The sequence below is a fragment of the Arvicola amphibius genome, chromosome 15 (assembly GCF_903992535.2).
Source record: "Arvicola amphibius chromosome 15, mArvAmp1.2, whole genome shotgun sequence".
In the NCBI taxonomy this organism is placed as follows: Eukaryota; Metazoa; Chordata; class Mammalia; order Rodentia; family Cricetidae; genus Arvicola; species Arvicola amphibius.
Genome location: NC_052061.1, coordinates 12,705,739 through 12,726,541, shown reverse-complemented (window position 1 = coordinate 12,726,541; position 20,803 = coordinate 12,705,739). Strand labels below are relative to the sequence as shown.

The 20,803-nt window shown below is 46.5% G+C and overlaps 1 long non-coding RNA gene across 1 annotated transcript in view; it reads left to right on the top strand.

The window, feature by feature from the left end:
- LOC119802345 overlaps positions 1-19,336 on the top strand; it is a 49,049-nt gene extending 29,713 nt beyond the window's left edge. The window contains exon 3 of the long non-coding RNA XR_005283372.1: positions 17,633-19,336. This is a non-coding gene — a long non-coding RNA (uncharacterized LOC119802345). The remainder of the gene's footprint in view (positions 1-17,632) is intronic.
- The last annotated feature ends 1,467 nt before the right edge of the window (positions 19,337-20,803 follow it).

The following is a 20,803-nucleotide window of genomic DNA, read 5'->3' as shown; positions in this document are numbered from 1 at the left end:
ACAAGATATACAGTTAGGAGGGCATTTGCCTAATCCAGAAAACACTGTTCTTTCTAAATGACCTACCCACATACCATCTACTCCCACACATGGGAGTGTGTCCCTGAAAGCCATATCTGTACCTCATGATCCCATGGCCAGCCAGGCCCCAGGCTGGACAAAGTGTTTCTTCCATGAGAATCGGTATTTGAGACTAGAAATGTTGTGTCCCTTACTACAGGGCCTGAGAGTGGAGCTGTCCCTGTCCTGTTGCTTCTGCTTCACGTGCCTGGATGGCCACGTGAGATTCATTTCTTTACAACAGATGTTCCTCCTTTTCAGGTTTACCTTACCCCACTGCATACCAGTGTAATTCTTTGAAGCGATGTTTCTTATGGTCCTTTATCGATGTGCTGTTTTATACACTGCAACCAGGGACACTGTGAAACTGGGGCTGGAGGGAGGTGGCTTAGTGGAGATCACAACCACACAGGAGTGAGCATAAAGCAGCTCCTTTCCTTAGTCACAAAAGACTAAGAGGAATTACCAGAAGGTTGGCGCTTCTCGTGTCCTCGGGGCTGTGCATCCACTGAGGATTAGGGCGCTGTGTGATGGAGTCTAAGACCAGGCTTGTCACCTCTATATGTGATCTAGGGGAGGCTGCTGTCACAGAGAATGACTCTACCCTCTGGCCTGTTTTAGAACTTTACTTTCAATAATCCAATAAAAATGTGGAGTGCAGACCTATGTTGGAGGAGAGAGTTGCTTGTCATTTCCGGCTGCCTGGCTAGCTTAGACCCAAAATAATCACACAGAAATTGTATTAATTAAATCACTGTTTGGCCCATTAGCTCTAACTTATTATTGGCTAATCTTTTACATATTAATTTAACCCATTCCTATTAGTGTGTATTGCCATGTGGCAGTGGCTTACAGGCAAAGTTTTGGCAGTGGCTCCATGTGACTCCAAAGTCACAAAGTCTCTTGTGACTTTGCCCTTCTTTCTCCCAGCATACAGCCTAGCTTTCCCCACCTAGTTCTGTTCTTCCCTACCAAAGGCTCAAAGCAGTTCTTTATTCATTAACCAATAAAGTAACAGGTAGACAGAAGGACCTCCCACATCATTTCCCCTGTTGCATTTAAACAAAAGGAAGGCTTTAACTTTAACATGGGAAAATTACATATAACAAAACAGTTATCAAGCCAAGTCTATGTACATTTATTTAACACTGTGACCCACTTAAAGTTCTTTTATGCTCGAATCTGTCCTTATTCCATTATTTGTAAGTTTTTACTGTCTTGAAGAGCTTTTAAAAAGGTAAGCAGCTTGGTTACAGCTGTTCTGGATGCTGGCTCCGCCTCTTCCCACTTTTAAACTAGTGGAGGTACCATTACTGTGATCTAAACTGTGAACTCTCAACAAATGAATCTAAAATGGCTGAAAGACACTTAAGAAACTGCTCAACATCCTTAGCCATCAGAGAAATGCAAATCAAAACAACTCTGAGATTCCACTTTTTTTTTTCAAGATTTATTATGTATACAGTGCTCTATATGCCTGCAGGCCACAAGAAGGCACCATATTTCATCCTGGATGGTTGTGAACCACCATGTGATTGCTGGGAATTGAACTCAGGACCTTTGGAAGAGCAGCCACTGCTCCCAACCTCTGATCCATCTCTCCAGCTCTGAGATTCCATCTTACACCTTTGAGAATGGCCAAGATCAAAAACACTGATGACAACCTATGCTGAAGAGGATGTGGGGTAAAGAAAACACTTCTGCCTTGCTGGTGGGAGTGCAAACTGCTACAGCTGCTTTGGATGTCAGTGTGGCAATTTCTGAGAAAGTTAGGCAACAACCTTTCTCAAGAACCCTCAATACCACTTTTGGCTACATACTCAAAGGATGCACAATTGTACCACAAGGACATGTACTCAACTATGTTCTTAGCACCTTTGTTTGTCATAGCCAGAACCTGGAAACAACATACATGCCCCTTGACCGAAGAATGGATAAGGAAAATGTGGTACATTTACACAATGGAGTACAACACAGCGGAAAAAAATAATGACATCTTGAAATTTGCAGACAAATGGATTGTGTGAAGACCCACCGTGGTAGGGATCACGGCATTAACAGTGGAGGCCGGAATGACAGTCACACTTCAGTGGTCACCAGTCTAAAGGGCATGTGGAGGAGATAGTTAGCTTCAAGGCAGTGAGCATCTACAGGCACCAGATTGGAGTGACCCTGCTGTCGGTTACAAGACCCTGGAGCCTTTGGACTCAGAACACCACTTCTCGGACGATAATGCCCATCCTGGAAAGGGCTGTGAATCACTGCCGTGGCTTCCTGTTTGGAGGGTACAGGTGCCATGCCTTTCTTTTTCATCTTTATTTTTTTGCAGAGTATGCCTTCATAGTACACTGGAAAACTAGGATTCCACATCTTTGTGTACACCTGCTCTGTGGATGGACTGTGATGTGAATTGTGACTGCATTTGTGTTCTCCTAGGAGACACACCTCTACGCGTGTCTGTGAGGGTGTTTTAGAGAGGAGGAGATGATGGAGGAAGACCCACCCTGATTGTAGGCAGCAGCATCCCATGGGCTGAATAAAAGGAAATAAAGGATAATGAAATAGAATATAGCACACACACACACACAGAGAAACACATGGTGGGTGAACAATAAGGAAATTGGACAATGATGTTGAAAACACAAAAGAGTGAATCCCAGGGAGAAGATGGCTGAGGTCACTGTATTCTTGAGCAGCTGTTCTCTGTGGTCCCCACCCCTCACTCCAGCAACCCTTGTCTCAGCTAATGACACCAGCAGGCTCTACAGTCCTTTTGGATGTTAACACAGAAAGTGTCTGGGTGAAGCACCAACTCCCATGGGCTACTTTATTTCAAGAATAGAGAGCAAACAATTAAAGTCTATCACTGGTGAACATTCCAAAGCAGTCTTTCTGGCACTAGGATTTGAGCCCATAGCCTTGTGTGTGCTAAGTCCTGTAGCAGTGACTTACACTCCACTCTCACTAGTAAATACTGATGGACGATAATGGGCAGAAAGCCTTCTGGTCACTTTTTAAGTTGTGCACACAACTGCTTGTAAGTTATTCTCCAAAGTATTGTCAAACATTTACAGAGCGTGTGTCCCCTCCCTGTCTACACTGCCACGCCAGCTCTCTTCACTGGCTGACTCAGTACACCTCCCTCTGAGCCTGTGAGTTTGGGCACAGAGGAGAGAGGAACGGGACGTGGCCTAGACATGGCATTGTTGTGCATCAGTTCTTGTCAAGCCTGAAGGCCTGCTTCTGGATGCAGGTGTGTGCCCTGTCCTTGTCCTCAAGGCTCTCGCATCCTGTGTCCACCCAGAGTCACCCACAGTCTGTCTCCAGGAAGTCACTCAACTGTCTGTTCACTGGGTAAAAGTGGGCCACATGTTGACAGACCCAAATGGCCGAGGAAATGGAGCAGCTGCCAGCTGTGGTATCACGGAGCTGTCAATGTCAGTGCTTGGGAGGTTAATTCAGGGAGACGGCAAATTGGAAGCCTCTGTGGATTATATAATAAGCCTTTGTCACAAAAAACAAAACAAAACAAAACAAAAAACGAAAGTGGAGCAACGAAGCATTGAAATCTGTCGTCTCCTCTGTGGCAGCCTGTGCCTTCTCTTTCCCACCCCCAACCAGGTTGCAATGTTTAGTGGCAGTGACAGCATGGACAGTTCAGAACAGGGTCCAGCACAGAACAGGTGTGTGACCGTGGCCTGAAACCCACAAGGTCATACACAGCGGAGGCTTTCTGGAGACCACACCTTGAGGTGGGCTTGGAAAGAAGCCTCGGGGACTTGGGTGCCGGCATGACAAGGTCCCGGCATTTAGCAAACGGCGGGTGGGTGATAAATAGGCACTGCAACAGCAGAGTGGAGTGGCAGTGGGCAGTGGGGGTAAAATAAACCTGCTGCTGCTTGGGCTGAAGGGCTGGGCCGTCTGACGACAGAGTCTGGGGCCAGTGCTAAGAATGCGACCAGCTCTAGACTTTTGAGGGATGATTCCCCTCCTCTCCATGTCAGAGTAGCTGGAGGCCCAGCAGCTGGCAGGGGATCCACAGACCCAATCCTGAAAGCCCACCCAACAGCCTAGGGACTTAGTCGAGTCCCTGGAATCCAAGTGTGTGGGGTCTTCCTCTGAGTGGTCAGGGAAGGTTATAGGGTTACTAAAGATGCTCTCTTACCAAGCTAGGGCTTCAGTACCCTCTGCTGGTCGCTCTGTTGGTGGTAAGAGCTCTGATTACTTCCCTGTGGCTGTGCTGGGTGGGTGGAGACATAGGATGAGACTCCAGAGTCCTTCTCTGGCAGAGGAGAACAGGCTCATTGTTTTGCAGGATGGGGGGACTTGACAGTAACACTGTTATTTAGAGATTAAGTGACGTCATTCTGCTTCCTTCCTACAGCCTGAAACCCCCAGAGTTCTCTTCTAGTTAAGTCTCCAGGCCCCCCTTTCCTTCTTAAGCACAGATGTTGTTTGGTTTTGGTTTGTAAATTTTATTTTTATTTTATGTGTATGAGCATTTGTCTTCATGTATGAATCCATGCAACATACATGCCTGGTGCCTGTGGAGGCAGGATGGGGGTCAGGTCCTCTGGAACTCCAGTTACAGCAGTTTTGAGTCACCATGTGAGTGCCAGGAGCTAAACCTGGGTCCTCTGCAAGAGCAGCAAGTTCTCTTAACTGCTGAGCCGTCTCTTCAGCTTTGATGATTATTTGTTTATTATTCATCTGTTTTTTAATCTGTCTGTTTTTGAGACAGGGTCTCCCAGTGTAGCCCAAGCTGATGTTGAACGGATAGAGATCTGCTTCTCATTGCCTCCCAGATGCAGGATTAAAGATGGGAGCCACCATCCTGGCTATTGTTTACCAGTTCCGTAGTGCCAGATTCCTCAGAAATTCAGTAGACCCTCTGAGAAGTGATAACGCTGCCACCTAACAATTCTTTTTCTTTCTGGACTGTATAGCCCAGGCTAGTCTCAAACACACTAAGCAACAGGGCTGGCTTCATACTTGTAATTCACTTAGCATTGATGGGACTGACTGTGAGCAGGGCCAAGTGCTGCCGCCACCGAGTTCTTCCTCATCCTGTTACCACCGCCACCGAGTTCTTCCTCATCCTGTTACCACCGCCACCGAGTTCTTCCTCATCCTGTTACCACCGCCACCGAGTTCTTCCTCATCCTGTTACCGCCGCAGGCCTTTCCAGCCGGCATTGTCCTCCCGGTTTTGCAGACGAGAAACCGAAGCGTGGCAAACATAAATCTCCTCTCCAAAGTCATTAAGTATAAAGGCATAAAAAGCAGAGCCCGGCCCGTCGGCCACAGACCTGGAGCTCAGAGTGCAGCTGCTGTGTCTGCTTGTTGGATGGACAGACGACAGAGTCTCCGGTCTGTGGGTGGTGGCTGACTATGGGATGTGATGGCTGTCAGTGGCTGCAGAAAGCAGTTTTTTGTTTTATTTTAGTGTCAAAAATGAATTCGAAGAGAAGCTTCATTTTTGGCTCTACTCACAAGCAGGATAGCTTTTCCTGCTGCTCATCTTCCACCATCCCTGAGCACGGAAGCCAGGTAGTGGCCAAGGAAAGACAATTCCTGGAACCAGGAGGGGAGAGTGACCTGAGAGCCCAGCCCTGTCCTACAATGTCCCCATTCCAGACAGAGGGCAGCCAGGCCACATGGGGGAGATTCCAGCAGGCAGCCACAAGGGCCGCCAGGCCAGGGCTGCAGAGGTCTGTGGCTTAAACTGCTTATTTGTTTTTGTGAGAGGGAGTTGAGTTTGTTTGCATCCTCAGGGAATATCCTGACCCAACTGTAGTGTTTTTGACCTTTGACCTCATTCAGGCAGCTGAGCTCAGAATTCCCAATGTGTCAGGGGAAGGGATGAAAGTGAAAGAGAAAAGTCTCTTTTCTCAGCGTTTGCATTTAAAGGCCTATGCTCTTGCGCAAGCACCAAAGACTATTCTATTGCTTAACATGGAGGCATGGAGCCCCTGGAAGAGAGGACTGTGTTACAGGAGACCTTTGACCCCCGTGCCTCATCCAAGCCTCAGGTCAGAGGCAATCCCAAAGCTTCCAGGGTGGAGAACAGAGGAGCCCCCCACTAAGAGAGCTCTACCTATAGAACCGGGAGGAGGGTTCCACCAACAAGCTGTGCGTGAGGACAGTTGGAAGAACATTGGGTGATTGCCATAACTATCACTGGATAACTTCCCCCCAGAAATCATAGGCAACCCTGAGAAAGAGATGAGTCCCAAAGTTTTCTGACTTATGTTCTTATGTTCTTGCCGTGTAGTATAAAACAATATTTCCAGAAAAAAGCAAAAACAAAGGACCACACCTGTGCAGAAGATTTGTAGGCAGACTTCCGGATGAGAAGTTCCTAGACTGAAAGTTGGAACGTTGCAGATCCAGGACCAAACTATTTTTCGTCTCGCTCTTAGCCGTTCATTACTGACCTCTGCATCTGACCTGACATCCTTCTGTTATCAGTTAAGAATCTTTCAGAGTGCCAACCTATAGATCACTAGCTTTGACAAACTCCAAAGCCAAGGGTGCTGTTAGAGAGCTGAGATTCCCCACTTCGCTCATCCTCCCTACCTGCGGCACTCATCCATCTTTTCGGTACTAATGCACCGACTTCGGACTTTTTTTTTTTTAGTAACTAAAAAAAAGCTCTTTTATGTCAGACTTGCTATTTGAAGTGACCTGAACTAGGTTCCTGGCCATGGTCACTCCTATTCAGCTAGAATGAATGATCTCTTATTCTATTTAAGGTGAGAGCTGCATTTCTGTCAACATGAGCAAAAGGTGAGGCAGAAGAAAAAGCAACTCGAGAGCTAGGAGAGCAGGTCTCTTTCCTCTGAGACAGCAGGTTTGCAGGCAGAGAGCCTAGCTCACTGTCACTCAGCATGAGAGGTATTTCTCTAGAACACGTACCATTACTTGGAGAAGTCTGGGGAGGCTCAGGATAATCCTGGAGTCTAGGGGAAGATCAGCCTGTGTCCACCCTGCACAGGCGAGCTTCCTAAGGGGGGGGGGGGGTCTCCACAACCTCTCCTGAAATGGATTCTCAACCTACAGCCCCATGATTCGCCCACCTCCCCATATTCAGTTCGGAGTGTCACAGCCCAAACAGCAAACGCCTGCAGCTGAGCGCATCTATTCTGGTGTGTGGATCACGTGTTTTCTGTCCTTCTTCAGTTGCTTCCACAACATAGCCTGCCCGACTCATCTCCTGGCAGGCCCTTCCCTCACACCCATCTTCATCCTCCTTCTGCCTGTCTCCCACAGGTACCCCTGAAAGGTCAAGGATTAGTAGACATATTAGCTCCTCTGTGAAGTTCTGTAGGTAGAACTTTGTCCCATGTCCTCACTGTGTCAGGTTCAGATGGTTACCATGGTGCCCCCATCACTGTTTTCATGTCATTTTCTTCCATCACAAGACTTTCGGGCTTGGGACCAAATAGGACTGCACACTACTTTGCTATGAGATAAGTTTTTGTGGACAAGTCATGATATCAGCATTGAAGACGGCCCTGCAAAGAAAGGGATTTTTGCCAGATTTTACTTTTAAATACAGACTGTCTTTGTATTCCCTGTATCCCCACGACACGAGATCTTGCTTTATAAGCTCAGTGGCCAATGACTCACAGTTCTCTGCTCTCTTGGATTTCGGGGTCATGATGTACAACACTACCTCCAGCCCGGGGACCAACTTTGAAGATGCTTTGTCATAGGATCTGACTGAGCTCTATCAGGGATGCCAGGTGGCCCTTGAGATCACACTCTGGTAACCGCAGCTGTGCTAGCAATCAGAACCCCAGGGACACACTGCAGATGCCTCTCCTCCCTTCTTGCTCTGGTTTGAGCTGAGTCCCTCCCGGAAGTCATTTGAAGCTAATAGCATCATCAAGAGACTCCCTGTGTTCGCTTCAGTTCGACAGGGGTTTTCTCAGCTGGTAAATCCTGCTGGGTTTTGCAGTCTCAATGTTGAGAAGCTCCTGGGAGGGCTTCTTGCCTCTCATGTGACCTCTTCAGGCTTGGCTCAAGGTCTGTGGGAGGGAGGACTTCTGATTCTCATCTAAAGGCCAGTGAAGGCAGGAGTGGAGCTCACATCTGAAATCTTGTCTGTGCCTAATTGGACGTTCTCAAACCATGTCCCCATACCACCTCCTCCCACAGACTGACATCATGGTCAATGTCTCCACTTTGTAACAAATATTTTGAAAACTCCTTTATTTTTCTGAAGCCAATTGTGTACATAAGTGAGCCAGTGAAGTGTGGTAGTTTGAATGTAATTGGCCCCTATGAGCTCATAAGGAGTGGCACTATTAGGATATGTGACCTTGAAGGAAAGTGTGTCACTGTGAGGTCTCAGAAATCAAGCTAAGCCCAGGATGTGACAGACTCCTTCTGTTTTTGCTTGTGGAACAAAATGGAGATCTCTTGTTCCTTCTCCAGCATCATGTCTGCCTGCACGTCACCATGTCCCACCATGATGATAATGGACAAAACCTTTGAACTCTAAGCCACCTCAGTGAAATGTTTTCCTTCAAAAGAGCTGCCGTGGTCATGGTGTCTTGTCACAGCAATGGTAAGTAAGACAAGAATTAAACCGGTGTTCCCTCTGAAATCACAATTAACACAAACGACTTCTGTAAGTCGCAAGGTGCGGGGCCTGGGATGTAGCCCAGTGGTAGAGCAAGGCCCTGGGGTCAATCTCCAACACGACAAGAAAGGTGGGATTCCTTCTTACTGTTTCCCTGACCCCAGTCCGTTCTGCCACCATCCCATGTGGAGAGCTCAATACTTGATGCCCCTACCTCCTGCTACAGCCCATGGACCCGGGGAGACTCGTCTAGTGGTTTATTGTACAGAAGATGACGGAGAAGTGCCCAGGGCGAGGCACACATGAGGGACACGCACCTTCCAGGCCCTGCGAAATGACTTTCGGGAAAGGCTTCCATGTGCTGAGCCATCCCAACACACGCTGTGACAGGGTTTTAAAAAACTTAATAACACATATCTGTGCATGTGTGGGTAGGTTGTGTACATGTGTGGGGGTCAGAGGACAACTTGCAGGAGTTGGTTCTCTCTCTTCACCATGTGGGTCTCTGGGATTTGACTCAGGCTTGGTGGCAGCAAGCACTTTACCCATTTTTGTGTGGGCTGACTGCTTACGCTGTTGGTCACTGGTGATCGATGGATTTTCAGCTCCTCCCCATCCTTCGAGGTTTCAAATCCTAAACCACCAACATGCTTAGCTCTTCCGGGTGACCCCTCCTATCCTAAAGGTATATACAAAGGCTCATAGCACAGGGCCAACTCAAAAACTAAAAGGCTCATCACTCTCCTTTACCATTGGCACACCAGAAAGTTGGAAGACCCAATCTATATTTCATAGTATTACACAAACATAAAAGAAATCCATAAGGGGACCTAAAGAAAATTTAGAGTTATGATCAAGTCCTGACTGAAGTATCCTTTGAGTCTTGATCATCTCAGGCAACAGTCTTGAACCTGTTCTGGATGAAGAACTCAGACATCTGGGCCATCTATTCCTGCCAGAGACTTCTCAGGTGGTCTTCCTTGATCAAAGCTGATTTTTCTTAACTCTAAATAAATCCAGAGCCTCCCGTTTTCTGTGGAAACAAAAGCAAAATCTCTTCTCCAAAGTAACATACCTTTTGACTTCAATTTTGAAGTCAAGGTATTTTTAAAATACCTATCTTGGATTAATTCTGCAGCATTTATAAGCAAATATCTTTTAGCAGCTGTTGTTCTTCCTTCAATTGTATTTAAACAATTGAAAGAGCATAATAGCATACAGTATCAAGATTCTCTGTGTATTTTTTTATCTTTACGTGGCTTTATTTTAACCTCTTTTTTATTTTTACTTTTACTTTTTGAGATAGGTTCTCTGTATATCTTTGTCCTGGAATAACTGTAGATCAGGCTGTCCTTGGACTCTCAGAGATCCGTCTGACTCTGCCTCCCAGGCAAATCCTACCGGTGTGTGCCACCACAACCGCCTACTCTCTTTCTTTTCTTTTTCTTTTTCTTTTTTTTTTTACTCTGAGAACTTTAACCTTTAGCCTGTATATATTTTTAACACACTGTAAACCATTTAGAGGTTTTTGTTTTCCTCTTTGAATCTCTTTACTGTACTCACCAACACCTGTATCAACTTCTGCTATAACATGAAGCCCAGGTCAGGGCTCACCTCCGCTAACACTGTTCTGTGGAACTCTATGGTCCCTATTTCCCCAATGCCTCAAACATCCAGTGGGCCTATACAGTTCTATCCAAAGAAGTTCTGCTTTTTATATTATATTTATATTAGGATTAGGGTTAGGGAAGAATTTATTGCTTGTGTGGTGTTTTTCTGTAGAGAGTACACCAAACCTCATGAACACCATCAAGTATCCCACTGATAACGTGAAGGCTGAAGGCTCTTCTGATTTCTCCTTCTAGCCTGAGACCCACCTGCCTCTGCATGTCACACCACAGTGTACTCTCCTGAGCCTGGGGCCCACCTGTCTCAGCCTGTTCACACCACAGTGCACTCTCCTGAGCTTGGGGCCCACCTGTCTCAGCCTGTTCACACCACAGTGCACTCTCCTGAGCTTGGGGCCCACCTGTCTCAGCCTGTTCACACCACAGTGCCCTTTCCATAGGTGATTTCTTTGAAAAAGAATTTTGGTGGAAACCACAGCCTGAGGGAGGTCACCTCAACAGGGCCTGACTCATTTGGCAGCAGAGTTTGGATAAGACCAGAGTAGAGTAACCTCCACAGAGTGGCCTGCCAGATTGTTCTACAAGAGCCATTTAAACAATCAATCATTGCAAGAAAGAAGAAGAATACTAAAAAGCAAAAAAAGAATTAAAAAAACAAACTGCTGTGGTCACTATAGGAATCCACATGGAGGGCTCTCAGAAGACTAAAATTAGAACTACCTCATGACCCACTTCCTGGGCGCACACCTGAAAGAGCCTAAGCCTAGCACTCAGCCTTAGTCAAATGCCTTCATCAAATCCCTCCCCTCAGGACTCAGGGAATTTGTGGAAGAGGAGGTGGAAAGAGTGTAGGAGCCGGTGGGGATGGAGGAAACCAGGGAAAAAAACCTAGACACAACAGGACCGACCCATACGAACTCACAGGCTGTGGCAGTAAGCACAGGGCCTGCGTGGGGCTACGCCAGGTTGGGTCCTAGTCCCGAGAGGCCGCGTGGACACTAGTCCCTATCCCTAATCTAGACGTTATCTCCAACTGATACTTGCTGTGAAGGAAAAATCAGTTTTCTCTGGTGGAGTCTCACTGGGTGCACAATGCACTCTTGAGGGCAGGCCCTACGCCTAGCAGTAGACGGCCAAGATAAAACAGACCGAGTGGTAGCTTTGGCGGGCGTTCTTTGTCTCATAATGCTGTGCCTGGGCTTTCTGTAGTTGTTTGAGCTTACAGGTGTCTTGATTATCTATTTTTGTTTCTGATTTTGTTTTTTAATGAGATTTCTGTGTGAATGTGTGTCCCTGTTGTGTTTCTTATGGTTTCTCTTTGGCTTTTTTGTTTGTTTTGTTTTACTCTGGTTTGTTTGTTTGTTTATAATTTAACTTAACTAATTATTTGTTTGAAACAGGAGCTCAGTTTGTAGCTCTGGCTGTCCTGGAACTCACTCTGTAGACCAGGCTGGCCTCAAACTCACAGAGATCTGCCTGCCTCTGCCTCTGGAGGGCTGGGACTAAAGACATGGATTACTACTGTCCAGCTTGATATCACTTTTATAAATTTTTAATTGATTTTTATTGTGCTCTACATTTTTCTCTGCACCCCTCCCTTCCTCTCCACTCCCCTTCAACCCTGTCTCAAGGTCCCCATGCTCCCAATTTCCTCAGAAGATCTTGTCTTTTTATACTTCCCATGTAGATTAGATCTATGTAAGTCTCTCTTAGGATCCTCATTGATGTCTAAGTTCTCTGGGATTGTTGTTTGTGGGCTGGTTTTCTTTGCTTTATGTTTAAAAACCACTAATGAGTGAGTACATGTGATGATTGTCTTTCTGGGTCTGGATTACTTCACTCAAAATTATGTTTTCTAGCTCCATCCATTTTCCTGCAAATTTCAGGATGTCATTATTTTTTTCTTCTGTGTAATACTCCATTGTGTAAACATACCACATTTTCCTTATCCATTCTTTGGTCGAGGGGCTTTTATGTCACTTTCATAATTTTTTTTCTTAATTATGTGGTGGGGAGGTGAATGTGTCAAGGCTCATGCGTGGAGGAGAAAGGACAATGTTGTGGAATTGGTTCTCCCTTACACCTTTGTGTTGGCTCCCAGGATCAAACTCAGGTCTCCAGGTTTGTGTGGCAAGCACTTTTCCTTGCTGAGCCTTCTCCTGGGCCCATTGTCACTTTAATTCCCAGCCATCACAGTGGGAGGCCAGCTGATGTTTAATTATCCCCATTTATTTAGAAGGAGGCCCAAGATTGAAGAGTTCCTCCTCTCTCAGGGGACTGCCAGGCATAATCAGCTCACTCCAAGCAAGTGGTTTCTCAGAACAGCCACGGGCTGTTGACTGAGGCCTCTGGCTCCAGAAGACAGACAAGGATGTGGGCAGAGCCCCAGGCAGCTGCCAGGGCTGGTTCTGCACAGCACTCTGGGGATTCCCTTCCATGGCGCCAGTAAGCCTGCTTGGTCTCTTAGCAACGGTTGGTGGCCTCAACAATAAAGGGGTTTTGAGAGCCAGGATGGATAGCATTTCAGAGCTTCTACAGTCTTAGAAGAGATTAGTCTTTTCTCTTGCCAGGAGATGCCCTTGAACCCAGGGTGGGCCTTGTAGAGCACAGGCAAGAGCTGGGCTTTGTAGTGCTCTCCACTTCCCTGGCTTTAGTGGACCCTGTCCTATCTGTTGGCCTGAGCTCTGAGCACCCAGAGACTGTGTGTCCTCATGGTCCTCCTTTTCTAGCAACAGGGCTGGGTACTGAATCTCAGGCGTTCCCTGAATTCTGATCCACAGGGATGCTGGCGTGTGCCAAGTGTCTACTATCGGGGATGGGGTGAACTCAGAGCTTGGATGTGTCTGCAGTCATCCGTCATCCAGGCTTAAAGGTCCCATTACCGGCCCCTGTCACCCGAGATGAAAAATGCTCATCTTTTCCTGCCTCTGACCTGCCTGAAAGGAGCTGAGGCTTATGGGAAAGCAGACAGACTCCTTAGGATGGGGTGTGTGTTGACTAGATGTTTGTCTGCTTGACACAAGTTAGAGCCCTGTGGGAAGAGGGCTGAACTGAGAGCATGCCTCCATAAGATCAGCCTTGGAGGCAAGCCTATTGTGCATTTCCGTGATTTCATGATGGATTTGGTCAGGCCTAGCCCACTGAGAGCTGGGCAACCCCTGGGAGGGTGGCCCTGGTGTGCATATGAAAGCAGGCTGAGCAAGCCATGGGGAGCATGCCAGTAAGCAACATTTCTCCTTGGCTTCTGTATCAATTCCTGCCTCTGGGTTTCTGCCTTGAGTTTCTGCCCTGACTTCCCTTCTTGGTCAGTAGGCTGTGAGATAAAATAAACCCTCTTCTTGAATCAGGGTCTGGAAAAGATGCTCTCTTACCCCTAGGGGCTGACAATGCACAGGGAAAGTTATAGTGATATTTTGTGTTTTAACAAATAAAGCTTGCCTGAAGATCAGAGTGCAGAGCTATGCCTCTAGAGGCCAGGCAGTGATGGCACACTTTTAGTCCCAGGATTCAGGAGACAGAGGCAGATGGATCTCTGTTAGTTCAAGCCCTGGGCTACACGAAAATGGTCCAGTCTATAAAAGAGAAACAGAACTCATACATACAATGGTGATTCTAGCACTTGGAATCCCATACCTTTAATCCCAGCACTAGGGAAGTGGAGACAGGACTGATATGGCTGGGCAGAGAGAGGAATATAAGGCCGGAGGAGACAGGGGCTCATGGCATTCAGACATGAAGTCTGAGGTGCAGTCTGAAGCAGTCAGTCAGAGGACAGGATCACCATTTTGGTCTGAGGATTCAGCAGAGGTAAAAGGTCTCTCTAGTGGCTGGCCACTCTGCTTCTCTGATCTCTCAGCATTCACCCCCTAATATCTGACTCTGGGTTTTTGTTATTGAGAACAATTAGAATTTGTGCTACAGAAAGGGTCCAGTATGAAGTGTTCACGTGACACTCGGCTTCTTACATCTCTGCAGGGAGTTCAAACTGAGGTCCTCACTGCGTGCACTGCACACGTGCTCCTACCCGCTGAGCCATCTCCCCAGCCTTGGGCCTGTATTTTGAAGTGTATTTTGCCCTGAGTCTCTTTCCCTGTGCTCTGCTTCTTGTCACAACGAGGGGAACCGCTTCCTCTGTCACATTTCCCTGCCACCACGATATTCTGCCTGAGCACAGAGGACCAAGCAACGATTGCCTCAACCTCCTGAAACTGCAACCCAGAAAAAGGTCTCCCTGTAGTGAGGACTCTTTTCATTGCTGCGACAAAATAAATGACAAAGAATAAAGAAGTAAAGAAGAAAGAGTTTATCGTGGCCCCCAGTTTGAGAGTGCACGTAAATCGTGTCGGAAGTCATGCCAGCGGGAAGTTTGCTCACATTGCGTCCATCGTCAGGACACAGACAGATCAACACTGCGGATTTCAGTCAGGCCCCCGCCCATATTTATGCTGAGTCTTTTCCCTTCAGTAGCCCTGATTAGAAATCCCTCACTGACGGGCCTCGACTCCTGTGTCCAGGTGACTCTGGATCAGCAGTCTTCAACCTGTGGGTAGGGACCTTTTGGGGGCAGAGGTCAAATGACCCTTTCATACAGGTCACCGAAGACCATCAGAAAACACCGATATTTGTACTACAATTAATAACAGTAAAAACATTACAATTATAAAGTGCCATGATATAATTTTATGGTTGGGGTCACCACAGCATGAGGGACTGTATTAACGGGGCACAGATTGAAGGCTGAGAGCCACTGCTCTAGATCCTGTCAGGTGTGCAGGCTTAACCGTCATACCCTTGGTACTGCTTTCCTCAAGTACTCGGTCAGTGTGACTTAAAGTCTAACTGATGCAAAGAGAAAGCAAAATGGGGGCGTCCTGCACCCCGAATACAGTGAACAACCTCTTCTTCTTCTTCCTTCAATGTCGGTTTTCTTCTGAGAAAATGGAGGTCATTTGTCCACTTTGAGGGACAGTGGTAGAGCAACTGAGAGAATGGCTGTCTTACACTTGGCACAGATGCTTCCATGGTGTTCAGGTTACATTGACTCGATTACTGTTAGGGGTGGTGTTGGTTCAGAAGAATTGCCGTGAGCTTTGACAATCTCTCCTCCTACCTCCCCTGAGTCTCCCTTGTTGTCACAGATCTTTCAGATATAAGTTTCTCAATAGATTTTATCGCTAAGCAATAGTTCAACTTTCTATATTGACAAGGAATTTTTAAAACTCTTGTTGTTATTATGTGTGTAATGTTTTGCTTGCATGGATTCTGTGTGCCACATATGTACCTGGTGCCCATGGAAGTCAGAAGAGCATGTCAAATCCCTTGACACTGGAATTACAGATGGTTGTGAGCCACCATGTGGTGCAAGGGATCGAATCCAGGTCCTCTGCAGGAGCATCTAGTGCTTTTAATACAGAGCCATCGCTCTAGCCCTGACTAAGTATTTCTAACTATGTAAGTAAAATAATAGAAGCAAGAACAAGTCCAGGCCTCCTTGAAGGAATGTTTTTACTTCTTGTTCTGTAACATCAGCTTCTCCTACATCTTTTCCTACTTCATCATCGTCTTCTCCTCCTCCTCCTTCTCCTCCTCCATCTTCTTCTTTTCATTCTCCTTCCCTTCCTTCTCCTTCTCCATCTTCTCTGTCTTCTCCTTCTACTTCTTCACTTTTTTCTCCTCCCCCTTCTCCTTCTCTTCCTTCTCCTTCTCTTCCTTCTTCTTCTTCTTCTTCTTCTTCTTCTTCTTCTTCTTCTTCTTCTTCTTCTTCTTCTTCTTCTTCTTCTTCTTCTCCTTCTCCTTCTCCTTCTCCTCCTCCTCCTCCTCCTCCTCCTCCTCCTCCTCCTCCTCCTTCTCCTTCTCCATCTTCTTTATCACCTTTTTCTTTTTCTTCTCCTCTTCCTCTTCTTCCTCCACCTCCTCCTTCTCCTCCCTTCTCCTTCTCCTTCTTCTTCATCATCATCTTCTTCTCCTTTTTTCTTTATCTTTTCCTTCTTCTTCTCCTTCATCTTCTCTCCTTCTTCATATTCTCATCCTCTTCCTTCTCCTTGTCATCCTCCTCCTCCTTTTTCTTTCTTTTCTCCTTCTTCATTCTTCATATTCCCAAATAACAGTCCAGCCCACATCCTTCAGCACCACTGCTATCTCTCTTATTCCAGGATCATGTCTGGTAACCTTAGGGTCTGGGGATGCCCAGTACCAAGAGGGCAGCGGGCCGCCTTGTCTGAGAATGCTGACACGTGTGCACTCAGCAGGTTCAGGATAACTGGGGCCGCACCCACGTGAACACGAGACATCTGGTTATGAGGAAGCACAGAACAACCAGCATGTTTGCTGTTAACTCACTGGGCACTGGCTTTGTGTCTGTCACAGGCAGTGACTGTACTGCTGAGATGTACTAGACCCTCCAAGTCAATAGACACAGCAGCTGCCACGGCAGGATAAAATGTGCTCCCATACCTAGGTGTGGGCTGGGTTCTGCAGTTTTTCATCTCTCTAGCAGCGGCTCATGGTCCTGCCACATTTCCCATCTCTGCTTCTAATGCCTGTCTTCAGGCTGCAGGATGAAAGGAACACTGAATGCTAACTGAACATTGTCAAGAAACCTGAGCCTGTAATGCTTGTTTACAAAGCTTGTGACACAGACATGTGCTGGAAGCTGCAGAGATGTGACCTCATTTCCTCCCCCAGAAGTATGTGAGGTCATTTTTATATTGGACCAGGCTGCTAGTGACCAGATCTGGCCTTGGCATTTGCTCTCACTCTTCTCTCTAGGATGTGTGGGTTTGCTTTTCCTCATGAAAGTTTGTGGGAAATAAGAAACAGCAACCATCAGTGTCTGTTCTGTATGTCTCTATTCATTTATTTTTGAGTCAATATCTTGCTATATAGCCCATGCTAGCCTTGAACTTGTGACCTTCCCAACTTTGCCTTCTGACTTCTGGGATCATCACACCCTGTAACGTATGTCCGTTTCCAGGCAATTTTTTCACCTGTAATGTACATTCATTGCCAAGAAATTTTTCTTCTCTCCTTTCACTTTTATTTTTTCAATTTTGGGTCCCAGCTGCTGGTAGTCCCATTATGACACAATGGGCACAGTTAGCATGCCAGAGAAACTAACGGGTTTAGGAGTCACGTGCCAGGACCTGGGCTTAAGACCACTCATGGATCGATTGACTGATTGCAGGCCAGGGGATTGAACTCAGGACTTCAGCTGCTTTAGGCAAGCCCTCTACCACAGAGCTATCCCTCAGTCTCCAGGAGGGGCAGGCAGTGTGCCAAGCCTGAGGTCAGTGTGGCTGGGACGCCTAGAGTCCTTGCTTCAGCTGCTTATACATCTTTTCTCATGTCGTTTCCAGTTTCTCCAGAGAGACCGCAGCTGCTTGCTCACCAGCCTACACGAGAAGCCCTTTATTTGAGTGCAGTAAAAACTGGCGGCAAAGTCAGTTTTGGGGGGAACCATGCAGCAGGAAGAGCGCAGGACAAGACCTTGGCCTCAGCCGTCTAACCAGGGGTAGGAAATACAAATTACCTTTCAAAGCAAAGCTACCAGTGGGCCAGTGGAAACACTGTTCCTTCCTTTATCTTTTGTGAGAACACTTCTTTTTTGTTCACTTCAGAGCCCAGACTGGCCTTGAACTCCTGATCCTCCTGCCCTAGCCTTCTAAGTGTTGTGCCAATACTTCTTTAACCTGTGAAAAAGGCTGACTTCCTTGTTGTCCTTAGCAGATAATGTGACAGATATTTAAGTGTGTGCTGAGAGAGTCACAAGAAGCAAACGAGGAAGCAGCACTCCTCCACGGCTTCTGCTTCAGAGGTTCTTCCCCTGCTCAAAGTTCCTGCCCCAATGTCTCTCAGTGATGGACTGTTAACTCTGCCTCAGTTAAAAACTGGTCAGTCAGTGGTTGAGTTGGCACCACAGACCCTCAAACCCGAGCAGTGTGATGAGCATCGCCCCTGGGCAGAGGTGACACGGAAAGTTCCACATTCTGGAAGGGAGACAACAGCTGGTCGGTCCAGGATGACAGAGAACAAAGGAAAAGCTCTGAATCTGTGGGAATGGGATCCTGTTTCCAGCAGGACTGGTTGGCAGGGCCAGGTTTTCTGCCTACTGTGCTCTGTCAGCTCTAAGAAGCACACCACAGTCCCTTACACCTCCACAGAGTTCAGAGGGATTCAGGTGTGGAGTTAGAATAGGGACAGATGTTCTGTGTCAGAGGTCATGGTGTGCTCCCACCGTGCTGTATCCACGTGTCCATGTTGTCAAGGGATTCCTTCCCAGCCCCAGGAACCTTGGACATAATCCACTTAACAGTTTTTATGCTGGGTAGAGTGACAGAGCCAGGAGAATTGCCAGTTTGAGGTCAGCCTGGGTTCTGGAATGAGACACCATTCTACCCCTTCTTTCCACCCAAGCCCTTCATGATCTGCCATTAGACAGCCAATAATGACAAATACCCATGGTCATTAAACGTGCTTAAAAGCACGGACTGGAGAGATAGGAAAAGGACCACTGACTGGACACTGGACATCACGTCCACGCTACTGCTGTCACTCAAAGGGCTGGAGTCACCGTGTGTCCGACAAGAAAAAAGACTGGACACTGGACATCACGTCCATGCTACTGCTGTCACTCAAAGGGCTGGAGTCACCGTGTGTTCGACAAGAGAAAAGAAGGCTTGTTCTTCTTTGTAAATTAGAAGTTGGTTGCTTCAGGGCTGTGGCAGTCAGGGGCGGGAATAGAAGCTTCCAATAAGATTATTCCCAAACCGATACAAACATTTAACAGCCTTGACTATATTGATTGACTAGTTGATCTAGCAAAAGCATAGAATGACAGGTAGCCTTAGAAATTTCTTTTATCTTCCTAATCTGAATCAGCTAGTTTCCCCTGGTATTTTCCCCATCTAATAGGAAGGGACAGCCTCCCAGTGCCCAAGGACCTTTGTTTAGTTTAGTTCCTCTGACTTCCTTTCCGAGCCTTTCATACTGTATAGCAAAGGGGCTGTGTGAATAAAATGGTCCAAGGCAAGTGGCGAAGTGGGGGTGTGATTAGAAGCTCCAGGGAAAAATGTGAATAAAAAGTCATTTAAAAACATTTTAAGACTTTTCAGTGAATGTATAAATAATAAGATGCTATTGGTTAAATTCCAACTTCTAGAATCTATAGTTAGGGCTAGAACTCGGTTGTAGAGCACTTGCCCACCAGGCACGAGGCCCTGGATTTGATCCCCAGCACCACATTAAACTGAGCATGGTGGTTCGTGTTTATAATTTTAGTAGGAGTAGAGGCAGGAGGATCAGAAGTTCAAGGTCATCCTCAGCTATAAGTGAACTTGAGGCTACTTTTGAATTCATAAGGCCTTGCTTCCAAAACAGTCCCCTCCCCGACAAAAAAGGGAAAAAAATAGAAAGAAAGAATCAAACCTTTCCCCTCCATGCTAAGCAAATACATTTTATTTTAAAAGATTTTTTAATGTACCCCGGGGTTGAAGAGTTGATTCGTTGGGTAAATCAAATTTGGCACACAAGTAAGAAGCCGAGTTGGGAATCCCAGAACCCACAAAAATCCAAACATTGCAGCACAGGTGTGTAATCCCTTCACTCATACAGTAAAAATGGAGGTGAAGATATAGAACCCCTAAAGCTCACTGGTCAGGTAACCCGGCTCACTCGGGAAATACAAGAGAAAGTCCTAGTCTCCAGCAGGTGGGAGATAAGGATCACCTATCAAGGTAGTCTTCTGACTGTCACACATGTTCTCTGGCAAACATGTCTCTCCTCTCCCTCTCCTTCCCCTACACACATACACACAAACATATACATACATATACTCAAATACACACACACAAATACATACATATATAGATAGACACATGCACACATACACATATACATACGTACAGATTTTTAAAATCAACCCAATTTGCCAAATCACCCTTGATTAAGAACCACCAGACCGGGCTGGAGAGATGGCTCAGTGGTTAAGAGCATTGCTTGCTCTTCCAAAGGTCCTGAGTTCAATTCCCGGCAACCACATGGTGACTCATAACCATCTGTAATGAGGTCTGGTGCCCTCTTCTGGCCTGCAGACATACACACAGACAGAATATTGTATGCATAATAAATAAATAAATATTTAAAAACCATGTACAAATCAGTACACTAACAGTATCCCAAGAAGACACAGTCAGGGGTGAGGGCCTGTGGCCTGTGTGACTGGTGTCTATCCCCTATCTCACACATGGTTCTTAGCTTCCCATGTAGCTATATGAGGCTGTTCAACTCTAACAAGATTGAAGTGGAGTTTTGCTGAGGGTTGGCAGGAGGAAATCTGAAAAGCTTATACTTAAAGAAAAAGCTGGGCACACATCTTTAATTCCAGCACTTGGGAGGCAGAGGCAAGTGAATCTTTGTGAGTTCAAGGCCAGCCTGGCCTACAAGGTGAATTCCAGAACAGGCTTCAAAGCTACACAGAGAAATCCTGTCTTGAAAGAGAAAAAAAAAAGATTTATTTTATTTTATGGGTA